Raw genomic sequence first — 18,027 nt, forward strand, 5'->3', positions numbered from 1 at the left:
ATACATGACGCTATCATAATAAACAACATTTACATATTGCTCATACATGACGCTATCGTTACAAACTACACTATCATATTGCTCATACAAGACGCTTTCGTTACAAACTACATGTACATATTGCTCATACATGACGCTATCATTACAAACTACATTTACATATTGTTCATACCTGTCCGTCCGTCTGTCTGTCTGTCTATCTGTCTGTCTGTTAAATCTCTCTGTTAAATAAATGTTAACCGATTTTCTTCAAACTTCGTAAAAGGGTTAAATGTCTGAAGGGGTCGGCCAAGTTCGATGACCACTACCAGCGGACTTTATTTGGCCGAGTTTTGGCCCCTTGATTAACGAAAAATGTCATTATCTGCAGTTTCTGTTCAATTACTCTCGCAAATTTTATCCGATTGTCTTCAAATCTGGTAACAGGGTTATGGCCCCTTGATTAACTTTCCGCTTAATAACTCTAACAAATATTAGCCAAATTCCTTCAAACTTGATAACAAGGTTTGTGTTCCACTGTCTTTCCAGCCATCTCGGGCACTCTTTGGTTTTCGTGTGATAATTGCTGTAATTATTGTGCAGATATTTCAACCAAATTCCGTATGCATATCCGATTCATGCTTCGTTTGCCAACCGGTGTGATTTGTGCATATTTACGGATAATTAATGAGGTATAAGGCTTTTTTTTTCGAGTTTCAAGCTATAAATTATGTTTCAACAGCATGATACTCGCATGTTTAAACCTAACCTCAATAATGGTTACCTACAATATTTACTGCAAGCGGGGGATATAAATTCCACAAATTTGCTTGTTGTATTTTATCTTTTTTATTAAATTTCATTGTATCTTCCATTTATATATACTCTATCAAGAGTAACGTCATTATCTTTCAAAATTGTATAAAGTCATTGATAAAAAAATAATACACACCGTATCTACATGTATGTCCCTTCAATATTTTGCTGGATGTTTCGTAAGACTGATTTGTGTTTTGACATTTAACAGCGAATTGTTTTGTCTAAATTGCGTCTACACGTTTATTTGAAAAAGTGAATAGGTATGTGATATTTTTTCTCTTGTTTTGGTAATTTATCATCTTTCGTTTTTTCCATATAACTCATTTAGCTTTGAAAACAATGAAATTAGACGTAATGTTTGTGGCATAATTTTCTAACAAAACCCCAGCAAAATATTGATTTCATTTGTATTATAAGCTTTGTCGTTACAGTAAGGCAAGTTTTGTCTCATGAAAGAGAAAACTAAAACCATAAATTCCTGTATATTTGGACATGGCCAGAATTAGTGATTCAGAGTTTCTAAATCATCATTGCAAAAGTGACATTTGCCTTCTTATTTTCTCATTGTTAGTAGTCTACTTTCCATATAACAATGTTGTGTATGCATTTACAACTAATCTCTTTTATTTTGTTTGTGATGGGTGTGTCATGCAGGTTTTTCCATATAAGTGTCCATGGTAAATCTTTCCCGAAGTAGACTTCCCACTTTGACTGAGCTTTCAGGACTATTTTAGTTATTGTTTTTTCCTTGTTATGCCTTAGTTTAAGTTTGTCACATGTTATCACTTTGTCAGTTTCGTCTAGTATTTCTAAATGTTGCATATGGTGTAGTTTTGTTGTTGATATATTATTTTCACTATCAACATTTAATTTTAGTTTATCTCTTGCATTGCTGATTTAAGTTTTGCCCTTTGTTATACTGAGTAAGTCGTATTATTCAGTTTATGGAAGATGTATTCCTCACTTTGAAACGTTTTCATTCTTTCTAAGTCGATAACATCGCTAACTTTTCTTATACTACTACTGTATCTGCGAAGGATTGATAGAATATCGGTTTTTGTTTAAGTAACATGTTTTGATTTCCAAACAAATTTTTTCATTGGCAACATCTTTTTATGCTTCTACTGTAAATTGTTTTATCAGTGTTTTCCATGCTTTAAGGGCGATATCATAAAATGTTGATATTTAATCCATCAATATTAGTATATTTACATAGAAAATATTCATCTTGGTATTTGTGATCGTATTTACACAACCAATGCTTCCCTATGACATTCCAGCTTTCTTCCTTTGAATGAATTATTCTATATATTGTATATATATACTTTGCCATAACAAATGTCTCTATGTCAATCATGCCCATACCTCCTTCGAATTTTTTTGAGACCGCATGCTTTTCTTTCTATTTGATTGGTTTTGTTTTTCCAGATGAAATTCCATATAATTAAGGTTATTTCGTTTAAATAAGTAGCAGGTATTCCTCTTATCTCTATTTCACCCCCCGATCATTGATTGGATAAGTGATTTAATTATTAGCGTTTTCCAGCCAACTATTAAATTTTCTGGACTTGCAAGCAATTTTTCGTTTTCTTGATAAGTTATCTCCGTATATCATCTTTATCTATATTGTAGCCATGATGTTTTCCTAAGGTTTTTACTACTCCCTTTTTCAAGAGATTTGCCTGAAGTCTGGTTCTTTATTTTACATTCTTCCTATATATAATCCTTTTGTCTTTTCATAATTAATATTTGAACCCGACACTTTTTTATATTTTGAGTGTACTTTGAAAGTTTCATGAAGTGATTTTTCAGATCTAACAAATAATTGACTGTCATCTGCAAACATGTTTAGTTTAGATTATTTTATATCCCTCCCTGGAAAAGATAGCCCCTTTTCAATTTGTGTATTCATCCTAATTGCGCATGTCAAAGCCTCTGCTTGTATTATTTAAATTAATGGCGATGATGGACATTACTGCCTTGCACATTTGCCTAAATTGAAAAGTTTAGAAATATACCCATTAGTAATTAAACACGTTTTTGCTTTGAAAATTTACATTTTAATCCAATTTCTAAACTTGTTACCAAAGTGAAAGTGAGCTAAGCATACATCTACCCTGCTCCATTCGACCCTTTCAGAAGCCTTCTGTTGGGAAAAAAAATATTACTCCTTCGTTATTTTCTTAATCTGTATAATTAAATAAATCTTGTTTTTGTCTATTCGCATTCTGTATATTCCTACCAGGAAGGAATCCTTTATGGGGTTGACTTTAGTTATAACATGCTGTTTAATAAGTAAAGAAACATGTTACAGATATTTCACAAACATATGAAAACTGACATTTAAATGGAGGATAAAAACATATATTCTTCAATTTTACGCACTATTGTGTGCCGAAGATAGACCGCCTAAAATCCGTTTTAGTAGCAATTTTCTTTCGGAACGTTCAGGTCGTTTGTAACAACATTTTGTTAGATATCATTCATTAAATATTATGATAGGTATAATTGTACGAAAAACATTTAAGAATACAATTGGGGAAAATACAAATACAAACTTAACCCGTCATTTTTCATTGATGCGATTTGATGGTTATTTTCCTGGCACATAGCACCATTCTAGGCAAATGAACTTTCACATAATAACAGACTCTAACATAACGAATGTTTTCCTTATCTTCAGTTTCTGATTCTATTCATATTGTTCCGATATAATAACTAGTCTTGATACGTCCATGGTTGGTTATGCACTTTGTCATTTTTCACCTCGGAATGCTAATTACGATGCAAATCGTCGGTAAATTTTCACCGTAGAGTCAATGTGACATGTTAAACACGACACATACTGCCTTTATTTCTCTTTAGTTCACATTGCTGTCATTTTTTGTAGAAAATGGGCTCTGTGGTACTTTCACCTTAGCTGCAGTAGTCATCTACCTAGGTGATGTTATTACTTATACTATTGAGATTTCTACCGACGGGGGATACATAAACGTGATTATTCTTACAAGTCGTCTACCAAAGCTGATAAAGTTGTATGTGTACCTGGTATAAATTTAACAAGATATTGTACCTGTACGATATCCCCAAAACATGTATTTAAATAGCTATGTTTGAACGATATGGCCGACTTTCACTGCATTGAGTACATAACGCAGCACAGCATGCTTCAAACATTTCTTCTACCTGAGCGACACTATACATCAGTAATAAATCCACTACATATGTACAGCATTTACGTATTTTATAACATTATAATATGAATGATGATGATAATACCTGTAACAATCGGCCTTAATGATAGCATGTCGAATGCAATCTAGTTTGGTTGGAAACGTATCGTTGAAATCAATCACAAAATCTTTTCATTTGGCAGCTGTGGAAAATCTTTATACCTGCCTGTTAATTCTTAATGTACGTTTTCTGCCAAAGGTCACATCAAGGAAAAGGGTAATTAAACTTGCTAACGAAAGTTCATTCTAACAAACCATGCAGTGTGGTATGGTAAGGTATAATGAAGTATTGTATTGTCTGGTGTAGGGCTGTTATGTATTGCGTTGAATTATAGTGGTGTTGTATTTGGATGTGCCCTGTATTATATAAAATGTTATGTACTTTTGAAGAGTGACTAGATTGAACTACATAAGTGTTGTCTATTTCTCAATCGTGACCACATCAAAATTTCGTGTTGATTCATTGTATTTTATAATGGCCCTTTGCGTACGTTACGTAAATTCCAGATTGGCTAAAGTTTACTACAATTGAATTTATAAATGTCGTGTAGTGTTTTGTAGTTGTCACATTGGGATCTTTTTGTGCTGTAGTGTTGTGAAGTGTTGTATAATATACGTATTGTCAAGTCATGTTGTTTGAGATGATCTTGTTGCTTATTAAACAATAATACACAGTATCTTGATATTGTTAATATATGTAAAATGTTGTTAAGGTCATATAAATCATCGTAGTACTGCTGGTGAATCGATCGTACAAAAGAACTATTAAAACAACGCTACGAAGACAACATTGCGGTCATCGCCGTCGTTTATAATAGAAACATTGCTTCACGGACGATAGTGTTAGATGTTTTGTGTTACCCTACCCGATTCAAATCTATGGTATGTAACCTTGAAAGACAGAATTAACTTGACGTGGTCGTAAACTATCTACCAAACAAAACTCAATGTGTATGTTCAGCGTGCCTATGTTGTACGTACTCTATAAGGCACGTGCCCATGCACTAGCTGCACCATCCACTTAACAAGCTCTTTGTTTTATAAAGATCGCTCGAAACGGACTCTTTTATCATCAGTTCGTCTATCTTGATTCAAATAAAAAACGTTACAAAAGTCAAGCGAATAAGTTGTCGAATCTTGGACCGTTCTTTGATATTACTTTTCAGTGAGGCGCCCGGTATGGACAGCTTTCAAGTATGTGTACTATTCTTCCTTTTGCCCTCTTCTAATCATAATTACCAAATGTGGATAAGTACACATTCAACGAAACACTCATATACGTGTATGCGTAATCCTGACAATGCGCGCAAACAACAAGTCTACGAAGAAGAAAAAATGGCGTGCACTGCTTCAGAAATCAAGGGCACACCGACCTCAAACTTTCTATAGACCAATCGACGAGCCAGATGCAGTGAGTGACACGCTTAAACAACCGTATGGTTTGTGGGCGTGTTTTTTTAACACAGCTTGTTGACGCTGGGACGATTTTATATCTGTATTAATCATCCATTTTGTATGGGTACGTGTACTACAATAGTGTGTATCGTGAAGGAATTTTATCAACGCGGTGTGCATGTCGTCACAGACAACACTCGGCTGCAATACAAGCTATGGCGAACAATATGTAAGTATTGTTTTGTAGTATATACATATGTAAATGTATAATAGAAGGTAGGGATTATCACAATTATATAAGTATGGATAATCGGCAAGTGTGTTTATTATTTTGTAACTAAAGTATGTTAAAGGTGTATGTGTATGATAAACAATGTATAACACAAAGAACCCATAGTCAATACAACATGACAAATACTGCCTCTCTATATAGATACACATAGTCAATACAACACGGCAAACACAGTCTCTCTATAAAGATACCCATAGTCAATACAACATGGCAAATACTGTCTCTCTATATAGATACCCATGTTCAATACAACACGACAATCAAGTCATTCTATTTGGATACCCATGGTCAATACAACACGACAAACACTGCCTCTCTACATGGATACTCATAGTCAATACAACACGACAACCAATCCACTCTTTTTGGATACCCATTGTCAAACAAAATGACAAACAATCTACTCTACATGTATTGATACTTCGAGTCACATACCAATACAACATGACAAACAATCCATAGTTTAAGGATACTCCTAGTCACATCACAAACTCAAACAACGTGACAAACAATCCATAGTTTAAGGATACTCCTAGTCACATCACAAACTCATACCACATGACAAACAATCCACAGTTTAAAGATACTCCTTGACACACACTCATACAATATGACAAACAATCCACTTTTTTTGGATACTCCTAGACACACACTTATACAACATGAAAAACAATCCACAGTTGAAGGATACTCCTAGTAACACACTCATACAACGTGGCAAACAATCCGCAGTTGAAGGATACTCCTAGACACATACTCATACAACGTGGCAAACGATTCACAGTTTATGGATACTCCTAGACACATACTCAATAACTTATACAACATGACAAACTCCGTATCCACAGTTTAAGGATACTCCTAGACACATACTCAATTACTTATACAACGTGACAATCAATCAGGAGTTTAATGATACTACTAGACAGACACTCATACAACATGACAAACAATCCACAGCCGAAGGATGCACCTATGCAAACACTCATACAACATGACAAACAATCCACAGTTTAAGGATACTTCTAGACACATATTCATACAACATCACAAACAATCCACAGTTTATGGATACTCCTTGTTACAAAATCATACAACATGACAAACAATCCACTCTTTGATTCTTTAAGGATGCTCTTTGTCTTACTACACTCCTAGAAGACCACCAGAAGTTTAGAAGCAATGATGTGTGTTTCATATAGTCATATGGTTATTTTTAGAACGCAAATTGTGTATGCTGTATGAATTTCATCGTATGGAAGGTTCAAAACTATCATAAAATACAAAACAGATTGGCAAGCATAGTTTGACACGGCTCTGGTGCGAAAAAGTCTCCACCGCGATAAGATTCATGAATCTTTCACTTCTTGAAATTCCGGAAAGGTTTTACACTTGACAAGACTGTATCTGAATATAAATGTTTAATGATTGCGTTTTCTTTGTGTTATGATGCCTGTATTATTTTACCTTTGTTCTATTGTGATTATAGCTCATTAGTGGTAATGCCAATTTTATTTCAAGTTGTGCAATCTTGATGAAATTTAACTGAAACTGAAACTTCTCTTCTTTCCCCCATTTTCATAAACTTAAAATGAAACTGAATTTCTCTTATTTCCTCCTTTTTCATAAACTGAAACAACAAACCATCAACTATCGGATAGCTGTTTTAAAAACCAATGTATCCGTCATGTTTTACGACATCGTGATACTATTAATAGGTATATCCTGTAACTATATCAGGAAACCTTTAGGAGGTGTTGCCCGTTGAATTGTAGTGTACTGATGTAATTTTATTTTTATTTCGTCAAGCTTTACGAGCAACACTTCCAGCTCAAGCTGTTTAGAGGAACTCCTATCTAACTCGTACCTGCGGGAAGCATATGTAGCTGTAATTGCGGTACACATCATCAATTATTGACCTTTGTTGAGGTGAATATGTGATTATATGTACCTGAGAAAGTGATATTAACCGATACGAACTATAGGCCAATAACACTCTCTTAGGTCCATATAACCACATATATGTTCACCGAATTTAAAGTCCTCTATTGTTACATTAGATGCTAAATAATATTTCAATCATTAAACAAGATGAAACGTATGACAATTGTACGAAGGAAAGTATTGCGTCTTTTGTTCGACAAAACAGAATAGTATTTATATGTCTTTGTTATGAAAGTCGAAGGTCTAACGCTTCAGATATGGACTCTAGCGTAAAGTCTTGGCAAAATCGGAAAACAACGATCTCATTCATTTTTATATACCCACCATTAATCAATTCACGGGGTTTATCAAAAGAAATGCTGCAAAACGGTGGTTCTTTAAAATAAATTTTATGAACTAATTGAGATATTGGAAATTTTATAATCCAGGATGGTATCCATAGTTATAAAGGCGTAACATAAATTGCGATACTAAACATGTGATATCATCATTGAGTCTCACAAATATCAAAAATGGGACATCACTGTGCGCGTGTCTCACATATAATAAACATGTGATGTCATTGTGTCTCGCAGATATTAAACGTGATATAATGATTTAGGCCCACAAATATCAAAAATGGGACATCACTGTGCATGCGTCTTACACATATTAAACATGTGATGTCATTGTGTCTCACATATATTAAACAGATGATGTCAGTGTGACTCACATATATTAAACATGTGTTATTATCATGGTGACTCGCATATATTAAACATGTGTTATCATCATTGTGACTCACAGATATTAAACATGCGTTATAATCATTGTGACTCACATATATTTAACATGTGTTATCATCATTGTGACTCACAGATATTAAACATGTGCTATTCTTTATACAAGCTATAAATCTTAGCGACTATAAACATGCACCAGAGCTTTTATTTGATCCACCAGAGATCTATAATTGACCTTTCAGTTGGTGACCTGTCATTTGATTCTTCTTCTGCATCTTCTTCTTCTTCTTCTTCTTCTTCTTCTTCTTCTGCATCTTCTTCTTCTGCTTCTTTCTTCATCTTCTTTTCTTCTTCCCATTCTTCTTCTTCTTCTTCTTCTTCTTCTTCTTCTTCTTCTTCTTCTTCTTCTTCTTCTTCTTCCTCTCTCTTAGCATCCGTATCATACGCTATAAGATCCACGTTTTTAATTCTTATTTTGTTTAGATCGGTCTGATTTTCATCCTGTCCTGGTTTGAGAAGCGGGGAAATACGAGCCAGACCGGACTTTTTGGAGGAAGACCGGGCTGCCTTATGTTAGTATATGTGATCACAGATTGTTCTTTGCTAGTGAAATGCTCTAAAGCACCTTGTTTATCAACTACCGCTGTTTATCATGTGAGATATATAAAAAGGACCATTTAAAATATAAACGATTCAGTTGACAAAAATCCTGATTAACAAATTAGACTATTAACTGAACTTTAATTCTATCGTAAGACTTACCTTTGAGTATATATCTTAGTATATTAAATTGCCCCTTTTGCACTCACCGTGTTTACGGATCGATTAACTGAATCTTGTTGCGGTTAAGCTTCTGTAGATCGTGATGGTTAGAAGATTGTTATGATAATATTGGAACATAGGAAAATGTAAGACAAATACGAACATTCAAACTTTTTATACAGGATTATTTAGGAACGGGAAATCATCTGCCCTTTTTTTTAAATAAACATTTTGATAATACATAAGGGAGATATTACGGATGTATTACACTTAACCTTCTGTAATTCCTGGTTTTGTTGATCTCTCTTCCTTATGCTTTCGTTTGGTCTTTACATTAAACATTAATACGAGCATGATAACCGTTTTGCTTACATATGCTAACTTTATCTGATGATTGTCTAAATAAAACTTTTCGTTTATCTATAATGTTATAAAAATTGTATAGTAAACTAAGAGTAATTTGTTCTTGTGACCTCTTTTTAATATACCTGTGGACTTTTTATGTCCTTGAAATCATAGGCCTGTGAACTTGTTCTTTTGTCTTTTATATTGAAAGGCAAACTTGTTCTTATGACGCTATAGTTATATAGATTTGAATTTCTTCTTGTGTCCTTGTATTTATAGATTTTAGTCACCCCTGGCGGAACCCCAGTGGGGACTATTAGTTTAGGTTTGAGTCCCAGATTGTGACATCTGTTGCCGAATACTGTGAAGAGCGTTCATGTGTTTGCTTCTGTCGGAATATACCAGGCGCTAATTACAAGCTCTTGGATAACCCAGATATCGATTTCCTTTATAAAAGGAATAACATTCAACCTTAAGGCGTTCAAAAGTACAAACGGGAATTATATATAACCTAAAGATGTTCCGAATTTGAAACAGGCACCTATGAGGTTCCCGAAGGCATAGCCTGATTCATGCTATATTGCTATTGATTGATTAAGATACTTTACGTCTGACCAACGACTATATTGGTAATATTTCTTTTTAAACCAATAGAAATGTTGTAATAAAATGTTCAGGTAGAAAAGCTCAATAACGTCTCTTTTTCTTGATCGCATCACGCCAAGGCTGCCACTGGCATCAATGGCGAAGTAAATTATGATTTGCAATTTGAAACTACTCTTTGGGGAAATGTCGATGAGAGGCTTTTTTTAAGTTACTGTCGACGAAAGATAAAACTTAGGCGATAACTGTTTCTAGAGCAATTATTACAGGTAAATGTAGCCCCACGACATCACTGTGTACTACGATGTCACGGCTGAATGACAAGGTCAGGTATTGTGTATCTTTTGTATAATTAATTTTACTGTGTTTAGCACATGTATGTTATTACTCCTTTAAGCTGTGCTGCTTTTTGAATCAACTGAATTGAATTGGAACTCTTTGTGTTTTGATAAAATGAGCACCTGTCAACACAACGACACCGTCTGATATCAAAATCGCCAATTATCCAATTATTGCTACATTGTCTAGTTCCGAGGGGGGTAAGTTAGGACCGCCAGACGAAATCTTTAAAAATACCGAATAAAGTAAGCGATATCAGAAAATGTGTGGTTAATATGACTAAAATACACCTCTTACCAAATTTCAGCAAGATGTTTAAGATCGGCGGCGTGGCACATGTGTGTATAACCTGTACAGTTAAGAAAGCATAGCCAGACAATATCTTTAGAAATTCTTACTAACGTAAGCGACATTAGAGGATATGATATTAATTAGACTTTTTTTTATATATATATACTCAACATTTCAGCCAAATGTTTGAAAAATTGGCCGAGTTATGATGAATTTAATTTTTACGATCGGCGGCGTGGCACACGTGTGGAAATAGAACTCTGCAAATCGTGAAGCGTCTTCAGATTTTACCTATAAGAATAGCACATAAGGTAAGCGACATCAGAAAACATGTTTTTCATATGACTATGATACAACTATTTACTAAATTTCAGGTTGATATTTGAAAAAATGACCGAGTAATGATGAATTGATTTTTTACGATCGGCGGCGTTGCACCGTGTGTAAAGAAATCTACAGATGTGAAGCGTCTTCAAACTATGTCTCTAAAGATTATCTGAAAAGTAAACGACATAAGACGATGTGTTATTCATATGACTATAACACACCCATATACAAAGTTTCAGATAAATATTTAATCAAATGACCGAGTTATCGTGAGGTGTTTAATTTGATGAATACACGTATACAGATCGTATGTAGCTGAACAAGGCCGACCCGGATCATATTGCAGCATAAACAGTCTATCATTGACTTGCTGTGATGGTATAATGAATTACGTTAACAATTAGACGTCTATGTTACTTTATATTTACACAATTGAACCGAAACAAATAGAGAAGGTTCTGTAATGTTATGTCGAATATCACCCTGGAAGTGAATTTCAAGGGAACGATGGACTCGGGATTGAAGTCATTCATCCCTTCTCCCTTGGACCCCGAGAGCGCCAGAAATTTGTTGACGAATTAATGGCCGTTCAATACGCAGAGGAGGTACAAGCTCAGGTACATCGATAGGACATTCTGACACAGACAGAGTACAGTTTGCTGTCTCAGGACAATGATATAGTGTGCTTCATACACGGAAAAGGAAAAACGGAACATAAGGAATCGGACAACGAAGTTAGTGAAACAAAGAAAAAGAAAACACCAACCCATTCAAACATCGAACAGACATGTGCTCACGGACCGGATCGACAGTTGGACAGAGACGTGGAGAATGTGAGTACACAAAAGTTAATAGACTATCTAATAGTACTCGTACAAGACTTGTCTGGTGAAATAAAAAGTACAAGGAACTCATTAAAAAGACCATTTCAGAAACGTGAGCAGATTATAGAACAAAAATTGACAGGCAAAACGCAAGCTATGATCGATGACAGAGTAAAGACAGAAATGGTTGTTGTTAAAAGTGAGTTTAAAAGTGAGATTAGCAACATGGAGAAAAACAGAAGGAAATTAGAAATAACGTTTGCGGAAGAAACGAAAGGAAAAGAGGACAAAAGACAAAATATAATCATAAGGAATTTAACAGGGAACGCGAGAGAAGTTTCTAATAGGGTCATTACACAGTCCAAAGTGAAATCACCCGTGCGTGACGGTTTGAAACTGCTGAGTGTGCGCATTGTGAAGGCCGACCGAAAAGTCAGAACAACAGACCGGGCGTAGTAGTAGTCACACTGGAAGACAGGGATAGTAAAAGAACTGTGATGGAGAGTAGAAAGAGACTTAACGAGACTCAAAGAGACTTAAAGAGACTCAAAGAGACTTTTAGAGACTTAAAGAGACATAGTCAGGAGGTATGAAAAAGTGTACATCGATGACGACATCCCATTAGAAGATAGAATTCTTAGTGATAACGCAAGAAAACAATTAAGAGAAATAGGTAAAAAAAACACAGAGTTCCATGTGAAACGAGGACGAATAATACGAAAACAGAGACATACAACAAAGACCATGATCCTACTAACCAGGGAAGTGCTCGACGCCCCCATCTCGTCCCAGCGGATGGGGTAACTACAAGGACACAATGGGTAACAAATCGCCCACGGGTGATAGTCGACGAGGAGGCTATGGCAACCGTAACTCCAGAGATCACCAACAGTGTGATAGAAGAAACAATAGGCATGAGAACAGGCGTTTTTAGTACAAATGCGAGTTTTGGAATGTTCGTGGTTGGAACCCTGATAAAACATCTGAAAACTCAATTTTCGTAAGGACTGAGGATTTTAAATCTTGACTTTATTGGAATCGCAGAAACTCACTTAAAAGATCAAAAAGAAATTAAGTAAGAAAATTATCGTTGGTTTGGACAAAACCGTGAATATTTACACCGTCGAGCAAGGATCGACTCCGGTGGTGTTGGTTTACTTTTTAACAAAAATATACTTAGCTAGTATGACGTCATATTTGAGGGAATTTTATGGGTTAAACTGGTTAATAAAACAACTGATTTTGACCAAGGTAGTGGACCTTATTTCTATATGTGGTGACCTAAAAGATTTTATATCAGATGTAGATGTTTTACCGGAAATAGCTATTATAGACATCCATGTACATAAATATGGAGAAGCGCTTTGTGAATTTTAAATTCTGTCGTTAACTATTGCCTTGTACCGTAATAACATTTAAACTGTTTTACTGTTACACGTGCGTCGGAACTCGTGCAAAACAGCGGCTGTATACCAACAGTCGGTGACTCCGCTAAAATACTGGATCACTCGATACTCACCTGGAATGTCACGCTCAGTAACGGTGACAGGTCTATTACCAGTGATCGAGGACTAAATGACGGTAGCCCGAAAGTGAAGTATACCAGATACGACCTTTCACCAGGCGACGGTACGTTATCATGCTCGAACGAGGATTTAGCGGCACTGTTGGATAAAATGAATTGTTCAAATGGAAAAAGGAATTGAGTAATTTGCTAAACCCGTCACATTGTGTAGATAATAATATTCCAGAAGTGCCGATTGATAAAGCTGATAATCCGCCAAATGGAATTCCCGCCACCGAGGATGTTTATGATATGGAGATTCAACCAGATGAAGTGTTTATTGCCTTAAAAAATTCAAACAAAGACAAGCTCCAGGCTTCGATGAGATTCCAGCGGAAGTGCTGAAAAATGATTCAACAATCCATTCTTTGTGCAAATTATATAATGTATGCTTCGATTCCGAAATGATTCCCGATATATTGAATGGGAATTTGTGGTTTAATTCTTTAAAATACTTCTTCTGTTCCATTGGAGGGATTGTCTGTAATAAGAATATTTTTCTATGGTTGATTTATTAACCATGTGAGCGAAACAGGCTCCTTGTTTTATTTTATCTCAACACTTTTGACTTAGTATACAAAGATATGGAACATACACAGATTTAATGTATAAGCTTGCGTGGTTATACAGAGGGATACAAGTATCATAGTATAAAGAGGTGTACTGCAGTTAAATGTAATACATGTAGTCACTAATGATATTCGATGTCAAGGTTCTGAACAGATATTTTAATTGTGTTCTTGAAGATGGGGAAAAAAGGCCAACATCTTTCGCAAAACGGCTGCTGCAGACTGGCTTCTGATTAGTCGAAATGTATGCATTGTCAAATATCCCTATGTAAAAGTGTGCAGTGTCACTGCGAGCACTACTGCGATCTGCGTTAAAAAAACATATTTGACCAAATGTCCGTGTTAGTCGGGTCCTGATTGGTCGACATTTAGATATTGACGGATGATATAGATTGGGTATGTAGATATATTATGTAGGGTTGTCAACGGTTAGCCGGTTAACCGGCTACTCGGGCGAAAGACCACGAACCGGTTACCAAAATCCTTAACCGAAAAGTCGGACATTTATTTTCCCCTTTCGGGAGCCCTATGTTTCCCTGGCTTAGACCTGCAAACTATCTGCATTTGTATAGATGCGAACAAAATTGGATTCTTTTGTAATAAAAACAGTGTTCAGGGATTGCATGTTAGTGTTAATTGTGTTCTTGAAGATGGGGAAAAAAGGCCAACATCTTTCGCAAAACGGCTGCTGCAGACTGGCTTCTGATTAGTCGAAATGTATGCATTGTCAAATATCCCTATGTAAAAGTGTGCAGTGTCACTGCGAGCACTACTGCGATCTGCGTTAAAAAAACATATTTGACCAAATGTCCGTGTTAGTCGGGTCCTGATTGGTCGACATTTAGATATTGACGGATGATATAGATTGGGTATGTAGATATATTATGTAGGGTTGTCAACGGTTAGCCGGTTAACCGGCTACTCGGGCGAAAGACCACGAACCGGTTACCAAAATCCTTAACCGAAAAGTCGGACATTTATTTTCCCCTTTCGGGAGCCCTATGTTTCCCTGGCTTAGACCTGCAAACTATCTGCATTTGTATAGATGCGAACAAAATTGGATTCTTTTGTAATAAAAACAGTGTTCAGGGATTGCATGTTAGTGTTAATTTTGTACTCTAATCTAAATACTGACAAAGAGATGTCGCCAACACCAAAAAGGAAGCCAGAATACAAAGTTGTGAAATATCAAATTTCTGAGATAGAACGCGCCTTTACATGCGAGAGGAAAAGATAATAATCTGAAATGTACACATTTGAATGAGCAAGCATGTCGTTTGTCAAGCAAATTTTGATCTAAAGAATATAACCGCATATGATTTCATTTCGAGTACAGATAACTGTAATTGAATCCGTCTTACTGCATTCCGACATTCGTTGTCAATGAACTATAATTACTGAGGTTGCATGCAGCCATTTCCTGTGTTAAAATACACGAGTAAACTATAAAGCTAATCAATATAAACATGCATGTTTGTGGTGTAAATACGTTTTAGATAGAACAGTTTCCAAACATATAATGTATTTGTTGCTGTTTATTATTTGACTACCAAATTGACCGATTAATCCGTTACTTGATCGGTAGAAGAGTAACCGGTTACAAAAATAAGACAGTTTTGACAACCTTAGTATTATGGCATTGCTATCATTTTCTGATGCATCACTTGCGACTAATGGGTTAGCTTCGGCACCATATGGTGTAACGGTTCCTGTTACGAGTAGACATTGTTATACTTTTTAATAAAAAAGGAAATGTATGTACAATGTACCCTTCCAGAGCAGTAATTTCACATCTGCTTTAGTAAGTTCATGTTATGTAAAAACAATCGTGTACTTTTTTCCTTTAGCCAAAGACAGGTGTCCTTTGTTAGATATGACTTGCATATTATTTTATGTACGATATATCTCGCACAAATTGTCCTTTGAAAACGTCTCTATGTTTGGGATATTTAGTAGAATGAACAGTATATGAATAATAGATCAATATAGATAAATACAGGTACTGCCATAAAAAAAGTGGTCGCATATGTGTTCATTCTCTAATAATAATAATAAATAATATACAACATTTATATAGCACCCTTTATAATTTGTAAAATTACTCTAAAGCGCTTTTCACCATATGGATAATAGTGATATATACATGTATAATTAGTTATAATTGTGAAACAAAAAACAAAGGCTTACAATGACTTTTATACATTAAACAAGCATATAATCGTCGCAATGTGCACATACATGAATAAAAAGGATGGTATTTCATGACTAAATTAATAAATCATTTTCATATTATAGCTTTAACAGGCCACCGTAAATGTCTACCGGTTTGTCGCCTCACTGAATCTATGTGAACAAAATACGGAAGGTATGATTAAAAAAGGTTCTTTTTATCATAACAAAGAGTGTCGGATTTTGTTTGCGTCCGATTTGCAGCTAAAGCACTCCAGTGCATAAATAGTTTTAAACATATCCACCGGAGTTAAGAAAACTGATGACCTTCAACAAGGTGACAAACATTACGACAGGTATTACATAATATGATGTAAAATGCGTTTAACTTTCCGCAACACCTATCACAGTCACAGTAATTTTTGAACACTGGTTTGTTTATATGTCTCTTCTCGGATCCTGTTGTGGTCTTTTTTATTTAGTTTCAAGTTACTTTATTTTATTGTATATCAAATATTTTGCTCACCTGCCTCGAAGTGTCTGTAATGCTACATTTGTGTATGCTGTGGTATCGTACGTCAGTAGTCTATCAACTTTTTTGTATGGACCAACTGTGCCAAGTAGTCTTAATATTTGACCAGCAGATACCTTGAACGGTTACGAAACACTTGACTTACTTTTAAGGTAACTGTGTTAAACGTTTCAAACAACATTGTAAAACAAAAACACTTGTATATGCTATAAAGACCAGAAGTGCACTTATTTATATGGATAAAACCTTGAAAATTTAGTCCAATTGTCATAGCATAGAAACAGTTAGTCATAACATGTAAGTTTTATGTGTTTTAGGAGTTTAGATCTACTTTCGGTAAAAGGCAATAAATTATATTATAATATATGAATAAATAGATTGATAGATAAATCAATCAATCAATATTAGGCATGTTGTACATTGAACTACTTCTCATTTGAAATCATGTCAGATCATATCTTACATACACACTTAGGCAGGTTTTAGGACACCACGGACAAAATCAATCCCCAATTGAGAGTTGGGGGTGAGAACTCGTGCCAGGTGGGAAAATGTGTCACCTATGCCATTATGTTTTGCACGATTTCTCACCCGGGTAAGAAATCGTGCTGGGGTGAGAAATCGTGTTGCGAACGCAGCACGTTTAGTAAGATGTCTCAACCGGGTGAGAAGTCGTGTCACGGTGAGAAATCGTGACGTAACAGACGCTTCACAATCTGTAGATTTCTTTACACACGTGTGCAACGCCGCCGAAGTTTGGTACAAAGGTGAATCATAGTCATATGAAAAACATATCTTCTGATGTAGCTTACTTTATAGGTTAATTTTAGAGGTAAAGTCTGAAGACACTTCACGATCTGCGGAGTTATATGCACACACGTGTGCCACGCCACTAATCGTAAAAAAATAATTCATCATAACTTAGTCATTTTTTTCATATATCTAGCTGAAATTTGGAGTATATATCAATCAAGTCTTATTAATAGCATATCCTCTGATGTTGCTGACTTCAGTAAGAATTTCTAAAGATACTGTCTGGCGACGCTTTCTTAACTGTACAGGTTAATACACACATGTGCCACGCCGCGATCGTAAACATTTTGCATAACTCGGTCAATTTTTCAAATATCAAATTGAAATTTGGTACAAAGGTGTATTATAGTTATATTAACAACATATCTTCTGATGCCGCTTACTTTATTCGGTATTTTTAAAGATTTTGTCTGGCGACGCTTGTTGTCACTTGAGGACGCTTGTTGTTGGTTGAAGACGCTGTTAATGAGGACCCTGAGACACGGGTGAGTGTTTACATTTTTAA

At 35.3% G+C, this 18,027-nt stretch overlaps 1 protein-coding gene across 1 annotated transcript in view; it reads left to right on the forward strand.

Annotated features, from left to right (window-relative positions):
* The first annotated feature begins 7,529 nt into the window (after nucleotides 1-7,529).
* LOC110450820 (stimulated by retinoic acid gene 6 protein-like) overlaps nucleotides 7,530-18,027 on the forward strand; it is a 34,858-nt gene continuing 24,360 nt past the window's right edge. Inside the window, exons 1-2 of the mRNA XM_021498566.1 lie at nucleotides 7,530-7,615; nucleotides 8,868-8,956. The gene's annotated coding sequence lies outside the window, so the exon portion shown is untranslated. The remainder of the gene's footprint in view (nucleotides 7,616-8,867; nucleotides 8,957-18,027) is intronic.

Source organism: Mizuhopecten yessoensis, unplaced genomic scaffold (genome assembly GCF_002113885.1).
Source record: "Mizuhopecten yessoensis strain PY_sf001 unplaced genomic scaffold, ASM211388v2 scaffold5519, whole genome shotgun sequence".
Lineage (NCBI taxonomy): Eukaryota > Metazoa > Mollusca > Bivalvia > Pectinida > Pectinidae > Mizuhopecten > Mizuhopecten yessoensis.